We start from the raw sequence: 20,973 nt of genomic DNA on the forward strand, positions 1-20,973 counted from the left end.
CTGGTCTTCTAGCCATCACGATCCACCTTTCATTTTCCATGTTTTGTCTTGTTTTCCCACACACCTGGTCATCATTCCCTCATTACAGGTCATGTATTTAACCCTCTGTTCCCCCCATGTCTGTGTGTGTAATAGTTTATTGTTGAGGTTGGCACGCTTCCGGCTGGTTTGCGCCGGGTTTATTTTATTACCCGTGCTTTGTGGCAGCCTGTACTTTGTACTTGTGTTTTTGTACTTTGTGCTGCCTCACTGGTTCGTTGGGCATTTGTTTTGTTGCGTACTGCGCAAACGATTTCCTTAGTAAAGTGCTTTGTCCACTCATCTCTGCTCTCCTGTGCCTGACTTCGATGCACCAGCTACACTCACCTCTTGACATATTCTCCAATGTCCCCTGGTCAAAAGTAGTTTATATAGGAAATTCCACCATATGTGGCAGCCTTTCTTCAATTATGTACAGACACAACAATTCCCCTCTACTCTGCAGTAAACTGCCTGTAATCGTTGATTTACCTTTGTAATTGTTTTGTTTTAGCCTGACTTACTACAGTGGTCCTCTGTAGCAGGCGTGACTGTAGAAGACGCTTTTATCCAAAGTGACTTAAACGGCTTATATTATTATTATCCATTTTGAAGACCAACTGTGTTTTGTTTTGTTGGTGGGTTGTTGAGTGTACAGTATGTTACGCTGTTGCTGACATTGTTATTTATACTTTGTTTCACATAGGTCTATACATTCCTACCTCCCCCAAAAAAACATGTTCCCATATTATATGGGACGTATAATATAACATGCACCAACTCAGTGGTCTTGTGATTAGAGTGTCTGCCCTGAGATTGGAATGTTGGGTGTTTGGTCCCCGGGTGAATCATACCAAAGAGTACAGTGAAATGCCTTTCTTGTGAACTCTTTTTTTTATTTCAGCATTTGTTGTTCGTGTAATTGGTTTGTAATGTTGCAAAGTACATCTTGTAAATGTTGCAAAGCAAGTCATGTTAACATCAACCTCCACTCCGTGGCAGCGCAGTAAAAGTACTGTACTGAGTTGGCATTCTCTTCTCCTTCTATGAAAAGGAGTGAACCCTCTGCTCTCCTAGGTTGCTTCCTTTATTCACTTTATGTCCTATATAGTGCACTGCTTTTGTTAGGGCTATAATCAAAATAGTGCACTATATAGAGAATAGAGTGCCATTTGGGACAAAAACCTCCTAATGGGTAAGAATGTTTGTTCTCTGTATGTGGTCTGAGATGGAGAAAACACATGGTAGTACAGCCCAGGGGCCAAACCATGGGGCCCAACACAGCTGTAGCCCAGCTTAACAGGGGAAATCTACAACAACACTAAGGCCCTTGGCAACAGCAATGGACCAATCCGTTCAGGAGTTTGCCTTTATTTCACCCATAGGGATTCCACCATCAGCTTCCTTCGTCTGACTTCTGAAATCCTTTATCCCCAATAGTCAGAGCTTTAGAAATGGGGATCTACCAAACACGTTTAATCAATTATAATCTAGTTCTAGTGTAAAACTAAAACTAGGTGTCAGTTAAACTAGCCTACTTGAATGTCTCTACTTTGTCAAACCTAAAACTTCAGTTAGCCATGTATGATTTATACAGTAAGAGGAAAGAACTAAGGCCAGCGGCAAGAGAGATGAGAAATCATTAGGGTTCTGTCCCAAATGGTACCCTATTCCTTGTATAGTGTACACTCCTTGACCAGGACCTAGGGGCCTATACGTTGGGATGCTGCTGATCCAAGCCGCTGGATTCAGACCCAGACACAAAGCTCCCTATTGAGTTGTTTGGGGTGAAAATACAAAAAGTCCTTTGTCATAGAGAACAAAGACAACAATACCGCAATATCATTATAGCAAATCCTTCAACATTCGCTCTGTTTTCTTCCACACAAAACAAAACAATGGCAGATCTTCCAAACACAAAAAGACGGGTTATGCTTGCAGCCTGCTGTACACAACACACTCAATATTCAGATCAGGTGGATGTCATGCTTGTAGCCTAGAGACTCGTAATATAGAAGTTCTTATGATCTGTGTCACCACACCATTTAGAAAACATGTAACAGCCATGTGAATTGAACTAGTCTCACAAAACAAAATGTACTTTATGAGTGCTGACAGACTTTTTGCTTATTTTATTTTTTAATTGAACCTTTAACTAAGTCAGTTAAGAACAAATTCTTATTTACAATGACGGCCTACCGGGGAACAGTGGGTTAACTTCCTTGTTCAGGGGCAGAACGACTGATTTTTACCTTGTCAGCTTGGGGATTCAATCCAGCAACCTTTCGGTTACTGCCCCAGACTAAGGGTTTGATGATGTGTGTAACCAATAGCAGATCACAGAAGAGGTATTTGATGATGTGTGTAACCAATAGGATTACACTGATCTCTCAAACAGCAATGGTTGTTCCATCAGCTTCACACCACTCCTGGTTTAGACAGATACACAAGCAGCAGTATGGTTTGTACACAAACAGCAGTATGGTTTGTACACAGGCAGCATGGTTTAGAGACGCAGTGTGAAACAACCATGTTTTGTATCACCTTTCTGAGGCAGTTGGCAGATATGGCATTTCATGTTTAATAATTTGTCCTTATATAAAAAACAGCACCTGCTTGGAACCTTAAGGTCTGGGGAAGCACCTGGGGCTGGGGTGTTAAAGGAGAACATCTGGCTGAACCATGGGTTTTAAAGGGGAGGACAGGTGGTGCTCAGCTTTGACTGTCAATTAAAATTGTGACCATATGAAGAGCTGGGAGCTGAGAGGGATAACTCCTAATTAACAATACACCTCCGAGGCATGACAATTAGCCTCTTTCTAACAAACAGAAAGCAGGACAGAGAGGTGGAAGATGGACACATTGGGGAGCACCAGGACATACAATGCCTTTGAAAAGTACTCAGACCCCTTGACTTTTTCCACATTTTGTTACGTTATAGCATTATTCTAAAATATATTAAATAAATACAAATCCTCAGCAATCTATGCACAATACCCCATAATGACAAAACAAAAACAGGTTTTAATTTTTTTTAAATAATTTATTAAAAATAAAAAACAGAAACACCTTATTTACATAAGTATTCAGACCCTTTCCTATGAGACTTGAAATTGAGCTCAGGTGCATCCTGTTTCCATTGATTACCCTTGAGATGTTTCTACAACTTGATTTGAGTACACCTGTGGTAAATTAAATTGATTGGACATGATTTGGATAAGGTCCCACAGTTGACAGTGCATGTCAGAGCAAAAACCAAGGCATGAAGTTGAAGGAATTGTCCGTAGAGCTCCGAGACCGGATTGTGTCAAGGCACAGATCTGGGGAAGGGTACCAAAAACATTTATGCAGCATTGAAGGTCCCCAAGAACACAGTGGCCTCCATCATTCTTAAATGGAAGAAGTTTGGAACCACCAAGACTCTTCCTAGAGCTGGCCGCCCGGCCAAACTGAGTAATCGGGGGAGAAGGGGCTTGGTCAGAAATGTTTTGGTACCCTTTCCCACATCTGTGCCTCGATACAATCCGGTCTCAGGGCTCTACGAACAATTCCTTCAACTTCATGGCTTGGTTTTTGATCTGACATGCACTGTCAACTTTTGGAACTTACATAGACAGGAGTGTGCCTTTCCAAATCATGTCCAATCAATCGAATTTACCACAGGTGGACTCATAACAAAGAGTCTGAATACTTACAAAAGCTATTTCTGTTTTTTTATTTTTAATAAATAAATTAATAAAATTGCTAAACCTGTTTTCGCTTTGTCATTATATGGTATTGTGTGTAGATTGCTGAGGAACAAAAAAAATCGATTTTAGAAAATGGCAAAAACATAACAAAATGTGGAAACAATCAAGGGGTCTGAATACTTTGCGAAGGCACTGTCGTCCTGGATGGCTAGGAGCTCGTCCCCAGTGATGTGCTGGGCCGTTGACACAACCCTCTGTAGGGCCTTCCGGTCGCAGGTGGTGCAGTTTCCATACCAGATGGTGATACAACTAGTCAGGATGCTCTCAATGGTGCAGCTGTAAAAGTTCCTGAGGATCTGAGTGGCCATGCCAAATCATTTCAGACTCCTGAGAGAGAAAAAGCATTGCCATGCATTCTTCACGACCGTTCTGGTGTGAGAGGACCATGTTAAGTCCTCAGTGATGTGGACACCGAGGAACATAGCTATTGACCCCCATCCCCCCCCCCCCCCCCCCCCCCCCCCACACACACACACACACTGCCAGTTCTCTTACCTCCTCCCTGTATGCTGTCTCATCGCCGTTGGTGATCAGGGCATAGAGGTCTTATGTTTATAAATGTATGTTCACACATGACAAAGTAAATGGAATGATTCATGCTGACAGGAAAGGCATAATTTATTTAAGATTAGTGAAGGCCTACAGTATTTCTATGCACATCCTTTTAAATGATGGGTTTATTGACCTTACATTGTACTGTACAGTATGTCATGTGTGACAATTCTATGTACAGTATTAGAAGCAAACAAAGGGCAATGTAACTGTTGCCCTCAGGTGAAGGTGATCAGAAAGTGTTCAGTATCAATCTGTCCTACACCCATTTTTTTTTTTTAACGAGTGTGAAATAAAGACATTCCCACAAACTGAGGAATGCTGCTATAGTTGATTGTGCAATGTTTCCATTCAAAGATCTTTGTCAGGCAGAATGTGTGCTATTAAATGGAGTCAGTCTATAATAGGAAGTATAAATGTATTTCATTTTATCTAACAGACAGGGTCTGGGTATGTGTAACCTTTTCAACATGACTTTATATAAGAATAAAAAGTCCAGGAAGAAGCTTTATGTAAGCTTTGGCCTATTCACAAGACCTACCCCACACGGTGAAATAATGACATGAGAATGGCTACGCCTGACAGTGGGTGCTTCCCAAATGGCAACCTAGTGCACCCTAGTGCCCATAGGGTTCTGGTCAAAAGTAAGGTATTATAAAGGGAATAGGGTGCCATTTGGGATGCAGACACAGCCTGATACAGGTCAAGGACAGAACATCTGTCCACCTAAACGAGAGGAAAAAAAACATCAGTCTCATCTCATTTCTCGCAGCAATCTATGAAATAGGGCATCAAAAGGATAAAACATCTGGTGGTATCTACAGCTCTACTTAATGCATCCATACATCCTGAAACAGAGCAGCTGTAGAAAGCCTTTTAAACACATTCTCTCCTTAAACAGCTGCCTGTCTGCTAGTGTGATCAAATAGGCACCGCATTTGTTTATTTGGAGACAGAAGTTGTGTAGTATTAAGTCTTAATTGAGAGACGTGGTTCACTTTGATTGCATTGGTAAAACACTTCCAAGAAACAGTGGTTAGTGCCAAGGAAAACAGACATTTGGTCATTCTCTCAACACAACAGCAGTTTCTAACCGCTTATTAAAATATTCAAAAAGGAGACAATACAATTAACTGCATGTGTCATGCCATGACGTCTGGGAAAAGAGGACAATGATACGTTAATATGTCTTTTTTTATGACGTCAGCCAGCAGTAAAAAGCTGTGTACTGCTATGTAAAGTGTGCCACGCAGGACACTGTGCTTTAAATGTGTGTTTGACAAAGAGCCAAGACTGTAAATGAAAACAGAGGGTGAACCAAAAGCCCAGAGAGAATTCCTCTTGAGAGAAACTGTGGAGGGAAAATAGTGTCTGTGAGCGCTTTGAGTGGTTAGAATGGAGACAACAACGGTTATGCTGTCTGGAGGGAGACTCTGATGCGTCCCAAATGGCACCATATTCCCTACAGATATAGGATCTTAATTTGAGCCAGTTTGCTATAGCAGGAAAATAATCCTGCAGCAACAGGAAATGTGATTATATGGATTATAATTATTGGACGTCTTTGTAGCGGTTGATACATTTTTCATAGAGGAAAATCAAGTCTGATTCTGAAAGCGCTTGAAAAAGCAAAACAAGCCCCCAAAAGATGGAGTGACAATCAAGAGGGAACCACATGTCTTGAGCAAAGGGAGGAGGTGGTAAACGCCGGGAGATGAGCAGGTCCTCCGGAAGCCAGAAGCACATTTCCCTTTCACCGGCACCTTGCCGTCCCCGACGTCTGGCTACGCCTGCTCTGTAGCCGTTGACCCTCTCTGGTCTTGCAGAACAAGATGAAGTTTGTTTTTTGAAAATGAGGACGGTGATAGCCCGCTCATAACTTCGGAGGAAACCTCCTTAGCGATGCAATCGCCACTGTCAGCTTGGCATGCATTGAACTACTCCTCATTGTGTCAGGAGGCTGTAGGAATAATAAATCAAAATACACTAGCTAGCTAGCTTGGTAGCAAAGCTAGCTAGCTATCATGAGAAAGCTGATTTGCCATGAATTCACGGTCAGGAAACAAATAGATGTAATCCATACACATTTGGCTATTCAAAACAAAAAATTAAGTTAAAAGATTCAAATAACAAATACTTAAACACATTTACAAAATGTACAGGAGCTCTCTGCCTAGGCGACCTTATGGAATATATATTCCTATATAGGGAATATGGTGCCATTTGGGACGCAGCCTCTGGTTACTAGAGAAATATACCACCTCACAAGCTGCCTGTAACCACATCCAGGAACCACAGCTATGAGGCCTGACTGTTTACAGGATGGGTTTCTCTCTTTTTCCGTCTCCTTTGCAGCAGGGTTGGTTCCCAGACCAAACCGTGCAGTTACAGTACAATATAATGATGTGCTGAAACGCTCTGAAAGGCCCTGTGGTTAAAGCATGGCGTCTCCACAGTTTAGGATGCTGAGCTGCATGGACCACATGAGTTGGCTCTTATGACTACAGTGCTGACTAGATGACAATGTGACTTATGACTACAGTACTTTTATCAGCATAACTACTGTACTGAGTCTGGCTTAGCCTACAGTAGTCTCGGAACATAGTGGTTTTATCAAAGGAATAAATTATAGTATCTTGGAAAAAGTTTTTAGTTCAGTACCTAAATGTGTAATTATAGCTTTGTGTCTAACTGTATGGCAACTACTGTAAATCTAACTCTTTATGCTCATCAGACAGCTTGTCTTTTTCTCTGGTTACATTTGACATTTAATTCATTTAGCAGACGCTCTTATCCAGTGCATACATTTTTCATACTGGTCCCCTACGGGAAACAAATTCACAACCCTGGCGTTCCGTGCTCTACCAACTGAGCCGCACGAGTGATCGACAGTTGGTGAGGGGTGTTGTACCAAGTTTCTCCAACATCAGTAAAATTCAGAATAGTTTTTACCACCAGTTACATAGGGCCTACTGTAATTACAGTGTACGGCCTAGCTGTACTATTCCTTAATATGAAATGACACCTGGCCTCCACTTCCATCATTCTGAGCACACACTGGTCCCCCAAGGTCACTCCGCAGCCAATCACATCACAGACGGAGAGCAATGTCCCGGGGCCAATCTTCCTGCCATCCAGGACCTCTATACCAGGCGGTATCAGAGGAAGGCCCAAAAAATTGTAAACGACTGCAGCCACTCAAGTCATAGACTGTTCTCTACCGGTACCCCCGGTGTATAGCCTTGTTATTGTTACTTTTAATTGTATTTTTTACGTTAGTTTATTTAGTAAATATTTTCTTATCTCTATTTCTTGAACTGCATTATTGGTTAAGAGCTTGTAAGTAAGCATTTCACAGTAAGGTCTATATCTGTTGTATTCGGCGCATGTGACAAATAAAATGTGATTTGATATACAATATATTGGCAATGACATTGTACTTGCTTATTACTTCTAAATGGTGATTGAATGAAAAGGTAACCCTTCTAACTGACACACTATCATTAGTATACATAAAGGACCTCAGTCATTACTCCAAAGAGAATGGGAAACACAATTAATAATTCAGATGCAATTTCAAATTAATTTCTTGAACACATAGCCATCCTGGGTTTTAATCCCAGTAAGGCATAGAGGTCTATAATAGCAGCATTTAGAGTGAATCCGAAATATTCCCTATATAGTGCACTACTTTTGACCAGAGCATCGGCCATGGTCAAAAGTAGTGCACTATATAGGGTATACGGTGCCATTTCGGATGACAACATAATGTCTGATGTTCTGTACTATTGTGTGGACTGAATGCAGAGAGCAGCATTATACCCTACTACATTAGAGATAATACAGTCAACAGATGTTGGTCTGTTCTCACTGTCATTACCGTGCCATTGAGCAGTTAAGAGTAAATTGTCAGAGATATTACAGAGATATTAAGCCACGCAGCATTACAGCTGGCCTCTATACCAGTAAAGATGTATGTCTGAAAGCCTACATTTTAAACATATTTTGCCTGTAGCCCAAGAACACGAAGTTCTTGAAAAGATAGCACTGAGGCAGTAGAAATGTCCATACAGTTTGCACTTCTGATACTAACTAGATAATTCTACTTCTGGTGACTCCTCAACATAACTCAATTTGGGGTGGGACCACTACTCACAGAAATGTATAGGCTACATTGCCTTTAGGAAATAAATACATTGTTGCAACAATTTCACCTAATCAGTACTCAAGTTATGGCTGTATGGTTAGGCTAAACGCCTATCTAGCCTGTGTACAGTTTAAAAGGTGACAGCAATTGATCGTATTTTTCAATAGACTTTCTATCAGATGAAAAAAAAGTTTCAATATTGAAGTTTGAACATTGGTTTGAAATACTGTAGTTTACAACGAATAGGAGAGTTGCCCAATACCCTTGCAGTACACTGAGTAGCCTAAGCTATAGATAAAAACATGATTTGTCCCGTGATAATGTGACTAATCATTTCAAATCAAAGAACCACAAAATGCATATTTGATCATGCAAAAGGCTTCAATGGCTGGATAGGCTACTTACTTTCATTTCCAAGACAGCTCTGGTCGGAATGGTAGGGAGACCCGTTATCCAGAGCATCCACACAGCACAGCGATAAGGTTATCCAAGCAGGGAGCTGCTGAGGGAAACCATCCCGATTTTCATCGAATACAGTAGCCTAGTTTAAAAGACCGAGCAGTGGACGTCAAAATGTTCACACCCTTAAGCTACTAAAAGGTCTATCTGCGAGTGGATGGCTGGAAGCGTCAAGTCCGTTATTATTCAGTGATACCTCCCCGACGCATGGAGAATCTAGTGGACCGCTATTCGCCTACTGGTGGCGATCAAGCGGTCTGCGGCCATGTGGATTGGTGAGGCACAACAGTGCAACGCAACGCCCCTTTTAATCCTGACTAGGTATAGCGGTTTGGACAGAGGTGTAATAATGGGGTTGCCTGCATAGGATGTGTTGGAAACATTGAAATAAGCAAATGAAAGGAGTAGACTTAGGCAACTTTTTAATTTCCTGTAATGATATGATAACTATGTCTTTGAAAAACAACTCAAATCATAGAAAAGGTTTCTCTAATTCTAGTTATGCCCCAGGGCAAAATCGGTTTAAATCATGTTTCCACGTCATTTCAACAACAACAATCACTGCGATGACGTTAAATCAACGTGGAAAACTGATTGGATTTGCAAAAAGTCAAAGTAAGGGAATTCGTCTCTTTTTCACGCAACTTTTTTCCCCCAATGACATGGTGATTTTTTGTTGTTGATTTCATATCATTTGAGAACTAATCCAAAAGTAAATCAAAACTAGAGATTGAAACGACCTCTGTGCCCCGTGGAATGTGACGAATGGGTGGACTGGCAGCCATATGGTGTACCCTACTGTAACGAGTGCGCTGAGAGCCAGGAAGCAAGCTCAGGAAGTGAGTGTTTTAATAAATAAAATGAACACGAACCACAAACAACGCACCGACATGAAAACAGAGTCAATAACACCGGAGGAAAGAACCAAGGGGAGTGACAGATATAGGGAAGATAATCAAGGAGGTGATGGAGGCAGGGGCGAAAATCTGATATCAACTTTGGAGGGGACAAGTACATTACATTTTCTCAAGAGCAATTCCTGAGGGGGACACCAAAAGTAGTGCTGTAACACATAGCCTACATTGTAATATGGTAAATGTATATTGAGGAACCAAAGAAATAAGGTGTTTGCCGTACTCCTAACTACCGGTACCCAAAACTACACAACTAATCACAACAGCAATACCATTGCCTTTAACAAATCTTAGTTCAGTCACCAGTTTAAGTTGAGAGTGGGGGTATCCATGGCATTTTCCAATTATGTTCCTATTTTACAAGTAAAAAAAATGGAGAACCTTTCATAATGTTGCCAAACAAAGACTCAACAAACTTACCTGAGACTCCCTGTCTCTGCCAGTCTGTCCCTGCATATCTGTCCCCAACTCTGCTGTCTGTGTGCCATCTGTTGCCTGCTCTGCCTAATGACATCATTGTGAAACATTTCCATTAGAATTTCATTTCTTTCTTATGAACATTTTATCAACTAGTCTTTGAGATATTAGGCTAGTAGGGTTCTTTGCGTTTTGGTGTACTGAAAAATACTCTGATGTCCGTCTTTTATTTTTCTGCCATTTTTCTACCTGGCTGGCTGGCTGGCTACACACACACACACACACAGTGTGTAGGTTATTTACAGTAGGAGATGGGCTTCTATCATCTTATCTTTTATCATTCTATTTGGGCTTCGATCTAAAAGGTAGCTAGCAAATGTGAAACGGATTAAAATGACAAGAGTTGACAGCTGTATGAGTTCACCATTTACACAACATATGCTGCAACCTTTTATAATTTTAATAGTTTGTTTCATATTGGCTGGCTTCCAACAATAGCTGAATTTGCAAAGCTAGCGAGCACCAATTCTGTTTCAGTGGTGTTTGCTATAATCTTTGCTACCCGGGTTAAATAAAGGTGAAATAAAATAAATAAATAAATAAAAGTTCCCTTGCGACAATTTAGCTTTTGCAACGAGACCATTAAATATATTTAAGACAATGGTAGAAGAGAGTGTAGTTCTGTTCAGTTTGGACTTCAGTTTATCGCTAACCTTATCGCAGGGACTTTGAAGCACTAACTTATGATGATGGTGACAGGTGTGAGGGATAATCATTAATTCAATTAAAACATTTAAACAAAGTGGATAGCAGAAAACATGTCTACCATTTACCTTCATTTCTTAGACAGACCAGAACCATATATATGTTCTTTGTTTTATTATTTTGATAGCACACAGGGCTGCGGGCCAGAAGGTTGTGGGTTCGCAGACCACCGTGGACAAGAGTAGGCGTGGAATGTTCTCCTTTATAGTAAAAGCATTGAATTAATCTATCATTGTATTTGCAGGTCCAAGAAAAACATACGTTTTACAAACAATTCAATCAATTCTACACCAATTTACATAATTAGCAGAATCTTTATATAATGCATATATGATGAGTTTGAATCTCATCACAGACAATTTGAGCTAATTAGCAACTTTTCAACTACTTACTATTTTTTAGCTACTTTGCAACTACTTAGCATGTGAGCTAACCCTTCCCCTAACCCTAACCCTTTTAGCCAACACTTGCCCTAAACTTAACCCGTTAACCTAACTCCTAAACATAACCTCTAACCCCTAGCCTAGCTAACGTTAGTGAGCTAGCTAAGGTTAGCCACCTAGCTAGAATTGCAAATTGCAAATTCATAACATACTGTACGTTTTGCAAATTCGTAACATATTGTACGATTTGCAAATTCGTAACATATTGTACTTTTGCAAATTCGTAACATATTGTACTTTTGCAAATTCGTAACACATTTTGCGAATTCGTAACACGTACGTTTTTCCAATTCGTAACATATAATACAAATTGTAATTCATGACATATCATATGAAATGGGTGATGGACATCCACAAACTAATACATACCATACGAAACATAACATATCATACGAAATGGAGTGTCTCGGATTTACGTAAAGAATAATACAAAATGCTCTGAAAACAGGTTGCTGATCATGGTACTTTCAAAATTACGACTACCTTTCCACCCCAGACAGAATAGCCCTACTGACACAGAAAAATGTAAGCATTTACTGTTGGCTATTCTTCATTCATGGCTTTGTCACAGGTGTTTCCCTAAAAGCTGTCTGGGTTTAAACATCTTATATTGTACAGAAAGTGAATAGCTTAATCAATTGATAGTGACAGAATGAGATTACTTCCCAAGCAAAGTAAATCTTTCGTCTCCTCAGCTATAGAAGGTTGTAGCTCAGCCTCTGAATGTCAAAGAAATTAAACAATGATATTCCATATACAGAGTCACGTAATTCCTGGGTATTTTACAGGTTGTTTCTAGCAGGAAGCATCGCGGACCAAAGCGCTGTTATAGATCACTTTATATAATAGGATCCGCTTTATTTTCTTCAAAATCTTAAACTAACGAAGGGTAGGCCTGTGATTTTTTCCATTTTCTTTAATAAAAGGTAGACCTATGGTATACCCTGTCAAACCCCTTCAATTCGAGTTTTGGTTTGAACTTAACAGTGCTTCGCTGACATGGAGGTAGGCAATTTAAAGAGTGCATGGTGGGTGAAGGAATTGATCGACAAAGCTATACAGTAGCTGCCTATAGCCTAATTTTGTCTGTTAAACACTGTAAGACTTTTCTGTAATTTCAACAGTAAAACACTGTCGGATGCACTGTATAATACCATACTGTCACGCCCTGACCTGAGAGAGACGGTTTACTTCTCTATTTTGTTAGGTCAGGTTGTGGGGTGGGCATTCTATGTTTTTGTATTTCTTTGTTTTGGGCAGAGTATGGTTCCTAATCAGAGGCAGCTGTCTATCGTTGTCTCTGATTAGGAATCATACTTAGGCAGCCTGTTCCCCACCTGTGTTTGTGGGTTATTGTTATTTCTGTGTGTGTACGGCACAGTGCGTAACATTTCTTGCTGCGTACCTGTTTATTGTTTTGGTTTCGGTTTCCTTCAATAAAGATGTGGAATGACTGGCACGCTGCGCCTTGGCTCCTTTATGACAGGGAATTTGAAGACAGCACTCGTGACAGAATAACCCACCACAAGAAGGCCAAGCAGCGTGCGCTGACTGGGAAGACGAGCTGGACCGGGGAGAATCAACGACAGAAGCCCGAGAGGCAGCGGCAAACTTTTTTTTGGGGGGGGGGGGGCACACAGGGAGATTGGCGAGGTCGGGTTTGAGACCTGAGCCAACTCCCGTGCTTACCGTGGGGAGCGAGTGACCGAGCAAGCACCGTATTATGCGGTGATGCGCACTGTGTCGCCGGTGCGCACTCACAGCCCGGTGCACTCGGTGCAAACTCCTCACAGTTGCCGTGCTAGAGTTGGCCGTCAGCCAGGAAGAAGTGCGCCGGCTCAGCGTGTCTGGTCTCCAGTGCACCTCTATGGCCCAGGTTATCCTGCGCCTGCTCTACGCACGGTACCCCCCGTTCACCAGCGCAGCACAGTTCGTCCTGTGCCAGCGTCCCGCCCTTGCTGGGCTTCAGTGACCATCCAGCCAGGACGGGGTGTGCCAGCCCTGAGCTCCAGACCTCCGGTGCGCCTCCACGGCCCATTGAGCCCTGTGCCTGCTCTGCGCATCCAGTCTCCTGTGCGTCTCACCCAGTCTGGTGAGACCGGTTCCAGCTCCCCGTAGGAAGCCTCCAGTGATAATCCATGGCCCGGAGCCTCCAGTTATGATCCATGGCCCGGAGCCTGTAGGGATGATCCATGGCACAACGCCTCCAGTGATAATCCATGGCCCGGAGCCTCCAGTTATGATCCATGGCACAACGCCTCCAGTGATGATCCATGGCGCGGAACCAGTTGTGAGGATCCATGGCACGGAGCCTGCAGCGAAGGTCCCCAGTCTGGAACCTACAGAGACGCTGTCCAGTCTGGAGCCTCCAGCGACGCTCCTCAGCCCGGAGCCTCCAGCGACGGTCTGCAGCCCGGAGTCTCCAGCGACGGTCTGCAGCCCGGAGTCTCCAGCGACGGGGGGGGGGGGGGGGGGGGGGGTACTGTCACGCCCTGACCTGAGAGAGACGGTTTATTTCTCTATTTTGTTAGGTCAGGGTGTGGGGTGGGCATTCTATGTTTTTGTATTTCTTTGTTTTGGGCCGAGTATGGTTCCTAATCAGAGGCAGCTGTCTATCGTTGTCTCTGATTAGGAATCATACTTAGGCAGCCTGTTCCCCACCTGTGTTTGTGGGTTATTGTTATTTCTGTGTGTGTACGGCACAGTGCGTTATGTTTCTTGCTGCGTACCTGTTTCTTGCTGTGTACCCTGAGCTGAAAAATACTGTTATTAATTGTAATTCAGAAGCCTCCTGTAAAAGTAACTCTAACATACTGTATTTATTTACAGTAATAGCTTATGCCTACTATAGATTCAAATGATTTGTTTCAGGCACCAAACTTATGCTGTCAGGTGAGACACATGAAGCTCAGTCCATTTTAGTAAATATCTTCTTGAAGCGGCTGTGAAGTGGAAGAATAGTTTAAGCAGCTGCTGGGTAGGTACCTTGCTTTGTTTATAAGCATATTTATTGCTAGCCAACGTTGAATTGCTGCATGTTTCCTTAGCTAACCTAGCTAGATAGTTGGCTAACGTTTGTTAGCTCAAGTTGACAAAAGCCATTTCATTCTGCTCTAAATTGCTCGTAGATATCTAGCTGTGCGACATAGAAAACATCACTGAGAGAATATTGTGATTATATTCTGTATCTCAGCCTCTGAGTGCAATAGAGAATACTCTGAGTGCAGACTCGTGACCGTTATGTTTCCACCATTACTACAGAGAAAATGGCTTGTTTCTAGCAGTTCATAGGATTACCCATATTTTTTCGGATTGATGGGCCGCATTTTACACACAAACGGCGCTGTGGGCCGTACTCGCGAGCCACTAAAGCTGATGCGAATGAACAGTGCACCATATTGTATTGAGGGGAATTTTCCCCTCCCATCATTATACAGTATTCCAAGTAGTATAGCAGCCTACACATTAAATAACTAATGTTGGTAGCCATCTAGATGTCACCGTGATATAGTCTACTCAATGGGAGAGCATAAATGGCTAAAACACCAGGACAGTGTCCTCAGCTGTCACAACCCTGTGTGATTCGATTCACTTGGCTCTCTCATCTGCACTACATAAATCATTGTTTTGTAGGCCAGGATTGTCCATATTGCCTCTCCCGCTAACCATTTAAATGTTAAAAACATTGTTCCATAATGTTACAGTATTTGCTAAACATGTTCACTTTACCAGTAGTTCGCAATCACTTGGTGGCACAGCTAGAAAGGAAAATGTTGTGAGTCTGGTAAAATTATCTGTGATATTGTGTATGGCAGGCTATAGTCTTTTTTGTATTTGTTCAATGCCTCAATTGATTTCATAAACTATATTGTATCAGAGGGTGATACACGCAGCCAAACGCACCATTGGGTGCACACTGTCTGCCCTCCAGGTCACCTACAAGACCAGGTGTCACAGGAAGGCCAAGAAGAACATCAGGTACCTCAGCCGTCCGAGCCATGGCCTGGTCTACCCGTTCCCATTACTCAGACGCAGGTGGCATTATGGCGAAAACTGGAAGACTGGCCAATAATTTCTACCCCCAGACCAATACAACAGGTGTAGACCTTACCGTGAAATACTTACTTACGAGCCCTAAACCAACAATGCAGAGTTTTAAAAAAGTAAGAAAGAAAATGTTGTTAAATAAACAAAAGGAAAAATAGTAACACAATAAAATAACAATAACGAGGCTGTATACAAGGGGTACCGAGTCAATGTGTGGGGGTACGGGTTAGTCAAGGTACATGAGGTAATATGTAACTGTCACACCCTGATCTGTTTCACCTGTCTTTGTGATTGTCTCCACCCCCCTCCAGGTGTTGCCCATCTTCCCCATTATCCCCTGTGTATTTATACCAGTGTCCTCTGTTTGTCTGTTGCCAGTTTGTTTTGTTTCGTCAAGCCTACCAGTGGTTTCCCCTCTGCTCCTGTCTCTCGATTGTTCCTGTTTCCTAATTTTCCCACTGTTGACCATTCTGCCTGCCCTGATCTGGAGCCTGCCTGCCGTCCTGTACCTTTGCCCCACCTTTCTGGGTAACTGACTTTTGCTTGCCCTGAGCCTGCCAGCCATCCAGTACATTTGCCCCACCTATCTGGATTACCGACCTCTGCCTGACCTTGACCTGCTTTTTGGCTGGCCCTGTTGGATTAATAAACTGTTGTTAATTTGACATTGTCTGCATCTGGGTCTTACCTGAAACGTGATAGGTATGTAGAGTAACAGCCGCGTGTGTGTGTCTGTGTGTGTGTGTGTGTGTGTTGGGAGTGTCAGTGTAGTATGTCATGAGTGTGTGGTCCAATGAGTGTACATCAAGCTTTTAGAAGCTGTTAAGGATCCGTTTGGTTCCAGACTTGGCGTTCCAGTACCGCTTCCCGTGCGGTAACAGAAAGAACAGTCTATGACTTGGGTGGCTGCAGTCTTTGACAATTTTTAGAGCCTTCCTTTGACACCGCCTGGTATTGAGGTCCTGGATGGCAGGAAGCTCGGCCCAAGTGACGTAATGGGTTGTATGCACTAGCCTCTGTAGAGCTATGGTCAGATGCCGAGCAGTTGCCATACTAAGCGGTGATGAACCCAGTCGGGACACTCTCGATGGTGCAGCTGTAAAACTTTTTGAAGATCTGAGGTCCCATGCCAAATTTCAGCCTCCTGAGGGGGAATAGGCATTGTCGTGCCCTCTTCACTACTGTGTTGGTGTGTTTGGACCATGATAGGTCCTTAGTGATGTGGACACCAAGGAACTAGAAGCCCTCCTTTTCCTGTAGTGTACGATCAGATCCTTTCAGCACCACAATGTAAGTTACTCGAATCTGGCTTATTGTGAGGTCAATAACTCTGATAAATACATAATGGGCAAGAAGCATATTGTTTTGAATAAAATCAATTACAGTAGTAGCAAACTATCAAAGTTGACCTCTGCTCCTCCTCATCTTCACACTCCTTCTCAAACTGAACAGAACATAGGCTATAGGCTAGTCCACGAGCAAGATAGTGCATTTTTTGGAATAGGCCTAATCCAAAATGATTTTTGTAAGAAGCCTTTGACTGACCTGCCACCTTAGGCCTACAGAGCACAGCCATTGGTTAGTTAGCACACACAAAAAATGTGATCAGCAAGAGCAGAGCAGGCCGGGGCTCAGGGTTGGAATATCCACTGTGGTGTGTAATGCATCCTCGTTTATTTACACCATCCCAGCACCTATCTTTCAAATGCAACTTTGCTCTGTGCTTCTCCAAACATGCACTTCGTAGCCTATGTGCTATGGATCATTTGATTGAGACCACACTAAATAGCCTATAGGCACACTTGTTATTGCGCACCCAGCGGAGAATCAGAGATGAGGGGCGGCATCACATCGATATAAAGCCTAATAAGCAACTAATTCTAAAACACTAAGAAATATAGACATTTCATAAATTACAAATTACATGACCCTCCCCTGGACTAGATTTAAAATAATACTAAACCCTCGCCTTGACTGAAATTGAAAAATCATGACTTTCTGCCATTTTCCTCCAGGTAACCATTCTGTACATTTTTATCCATTCCTAAGTCAATGTAAATGCTTAAATCACATCAGAAGACCATTTCCGATTATAATAATAAATAAAATAACAAATATTTTGAGTGTAGGCCTAATACCCTTTTAATTGCGCATCCAGGGTCATTGCAGAGTTAGCAAAACAAATACCCACCTAATTGGTACAATAATCAAGATATAATTCTGCCAGGTAAGCATAATCTGCAGTTAACCTTTAACTGAGAAGGTTTTGGGGAAAGTCTCTGTCTACCCACAAGACGGATTTTGCTAACTGGCTACATGAAGTGATAGACAAATGCGCACACCACCCAGACAGACTGGGGCAATATTGCTGGAAATTAATTTGCAGATATTGTGGTGTTGTTGTGGTGCCTATATGCAGGTATACGCAGTATACATACTTTTTCAGTGGGCATTGATTAGCCTATACTCACATCTTTTCCCACTGATGAGTATCAGAGTTATGTAGTGGAGGTATCAGTTATGTAGTACAGTAGAGAAATCATGCACAAAGTAGCCTACACAATCGCAAAACACATGAAATATTCAAATATGCGCTAGTTTGAGTGGAATAGCTCTCTACTGCTTGTCAAGCGGAGCAGCTGCAGAATATTGACATCGGTAGCCTGTACCAGTAAACGCTTAAGTCAACAATGGGTATGCAAACCAGGTATTGAAAAAGTTTAGTCCGAAGTCTTGTTTGAATATTTTCAATGCGCAGCTGGCATTTGAGCTGGCATTTGAGAGGGACCTGACAAGTACATTTAGCCAGGAAGGAGAGTGGAATCAGAGACTTCTCATGAGGTTCAACACAGCATGGAGGAACCTTTATGGCCCTGGCCAACGTGCCAGATTTATTCATTCATTGGTTCTCTCATGTAAGCCTACAGGTTGTTTGGCACATTTTCTAAATCGAATGTATAGTTTAGGCCTTTGCTTTTATTTGTGTCCTTTGCGTTCATTCTTGATGTCATTGCTTGCTTTTGCAGCTTTTCCTTATTAGACAGGTTTAGGGACAATGAGGTGACACTGACTGGCGGTAGCCTTCTGTCCATGGTCCTGAATCGACGGCTATGGTGTGTGCCGTTAATGAGCGCATCTGGGGCTACCCGTCTTCGTGGGGCTTCTCTTCAACATTGCGTGGGTTCTTGTGTGCAAAATGACAGTTATTGTCAATATGGCTGCATTTCAGATAGTCCTACATTTTTGTACATATTGTTTGTAAGACCAATACCATGTGTCGCCTACTAAAACAAGTAGGCAAACTTTCACTCCTGTCATTCATTTGCATTACATAGTCATTGTGTGATAGGCTACTGTAAAAATGATGTCAATACTATGAAAACAACACAGCTTACTTTTGCGCACCCTCTGCTCTCTTGCTACAGCGTGAGTGTGTGTGTGTGTGTGTTGCTCTCGGAATGGGCATTTACTTTTATTCGCAGCAGATTCAAATGAGCTACTGTCGTGTAGGAAATGTCACATCAGCACTCTCCAACACAGAAAATATTGCGCACCTGGAGAAGTGGCGTCTTAGTGTCACAAATTCCTATAGTTCTAATGATTGAAGTTTAGGCTATGAAGCCTGTAAGAATCTTAGATTAGCTAGTGGTGCTCATCCTGTCGAGCTGATCTGTGTATGTTGTAGCGACCGCTGCATTTCGGGTACACATATCTTAGCATGTCTTTCTTGTGTTACAATAGAAAGTGATGGTTGTTGATGTGTACGGCTACGTTTCAGATACCCTTTTGTACATTTGATCAGTATTAGGACCAATCCACCTTGTGTTATTAGGGCTCTAGTTGTGCCCCCTCAGGCATGTCTTCCTGGAACCGGGCCTGTGTAGGCCAACATTGTACAGTACAGAAACACCGCTAACGCTAGGTGGAATTGAATTAAAGGACAGCTACACCTCCCAGAAAAAATATATTTGTTGATTTTTCCCAGACCTCAGCAATGTTCTCCTGGTGTAGTTTAAGCATTGTTGTGGACTTTTTTTTAAAAGTTGGATTTTGAGAGTGAAAACCTGAACAAACTATAGGAAAACATATACTTTTTCACATAGGGCGTCGCTGGGTGGGTTATTTGGGAAATGTTTGGCAAAATTTGAGTATACCCACTTTTCCAGGTACCACTACACCCCTGGATATTGTGTTACGTTTGGCTATTTAAGCCAATTCTGGCTAACCTGTGGTGTGATAATATCAAAGTGGCTTTGATTGGATAGTATACTGGGAGATTTGTGAAATTTGTTTATGATACTGGTGAGATTGTTTATGACAGTTTGCATTGGAACAAGTGAGAAATACATGTAAATTCAGAATTGGCGAGCTACTCAAAGGTCAGTCTTGGAAAGCCGACCTTCGGCAACATTCTGGATGATGTGAACCATGTATTGGTGTTTCTGATTAGAGATGACAGTTAACAGGTGTCACGGTCGTCGTAATGGATGGACCAAGGCGCAGCGGGTATGTGAACGTTCATTTTCATTAAACACGAAACAAAACAAGAAACCGGATGACAAACAGTCTTGTAGGCTCACACAGCAATACAAAGAACAATCTCCCACAATCCCCCAAAACAAACAAACTCCTAATTATAGGACCTACAATCAGAGGCAACGATATCCAGCTGCCTCCAATTGAAGGCCCCAATCCCAAATACTAAACATAGAAATAAACACCCTAGAAACAGACATAGAACTGTACAACATAGAACTAAACCAAAAACCCCGGGAACATAAATAAAACGCCCCTCTACATAAACACACACTCAAAACCATATAAAACAAATACCCCCTGCCACGTCATGACCAAAGTATAATAACAAATAACCCCTTTACTGGTCAGGACGTGACAACAGGACTGGCCCAGTTAACAGGACTCAACCATCTTATGATAGCCCAGTTGAAGACACAATAACATGTCATTCAGATAACCGGGAAGGTGTTTGACATCATGGCATAGTTTTTTATCTCTCAAAGGTGTCTCAAATCTTTTAAAATAATGATTGAAATGGTTTGTAATAATATTAATTTACCTATCATGTCTTCATCTTTGATATTCTTCATCTATCATGTATTTTTATTTGTAGATTTTAACAATTACTTTTATGATGTATTCATCTTTTCCAAAAAAAATCATAAACTTTGCTTAACATATTCAAAACATCCAGGTGTTGTGAGATCTGGCAGGCGTCAGCAACATCTCAGCAGAGGAACGCGCCCAGTGTCTTCTTTCAAACTTCTGAAAAACGTTACTCTTTGCAGTTCATTCTCATGAAAGAGTGCATTGTTATTCACCCCTGATAAAGTGCATTATAGGTCGACATGGTAGGTTACTTCTGATAGAGTTACAACACTGGCATATTTGTCCATGGCGCTTTGTACGGAAAGGATGCATGAGAAAGTGAAGGAGATTGACAC

At 42.1% G+C, this 20,973-nt stretch overlaps 1 protein-coding gene and 1 pseudogene across 2 annotated transcripts in view; one reads left to right on the top strand and one right to left on the bottom strand.

Annotated features, from left to right (window-relative positions):
• LOC106588596 (CMP-N-acetylneuraminate-beta-galactosamide-alpha-2,3-sialyltransferase 1) overlaps window positions 1–9,161 on the bottom strand; it is a 43,606-nt gene extending 34,445 nt beyond the window's left edge. For both annotated transcript variants that reach the window (XM_014177753.3, XM_014177751.3), the window contains exon 1: window positions 8,872–9,161. The gene's annotated coding sequence lies outside the window, so the exon portion shown is untranslated. The remainder of the gene's footprint in view (window positions 1–8,871) is intronic.
• Window positions 1–20,973, top strand: part of LOC145864372 (uncharacterized) — a 62,292-nt pseudogene that overhangs the window by 4,220 nt on the left and 37,099 nt on the right.

The sequence above is a fragment of the Salmo salar genome, chromosome 27 (assembly GCF_965601325.2).
Source record: "Salmo salar chromosome 27, fSalSal1, whole genome shotgun sequence".
Classification (NCBI taxonomy): domain Eukaryota; kingdom Metazoa; phylum Chordata; class Actinopteri; order Salmoniformes; family Salmonidae; genus Salmo; species Salmo salar.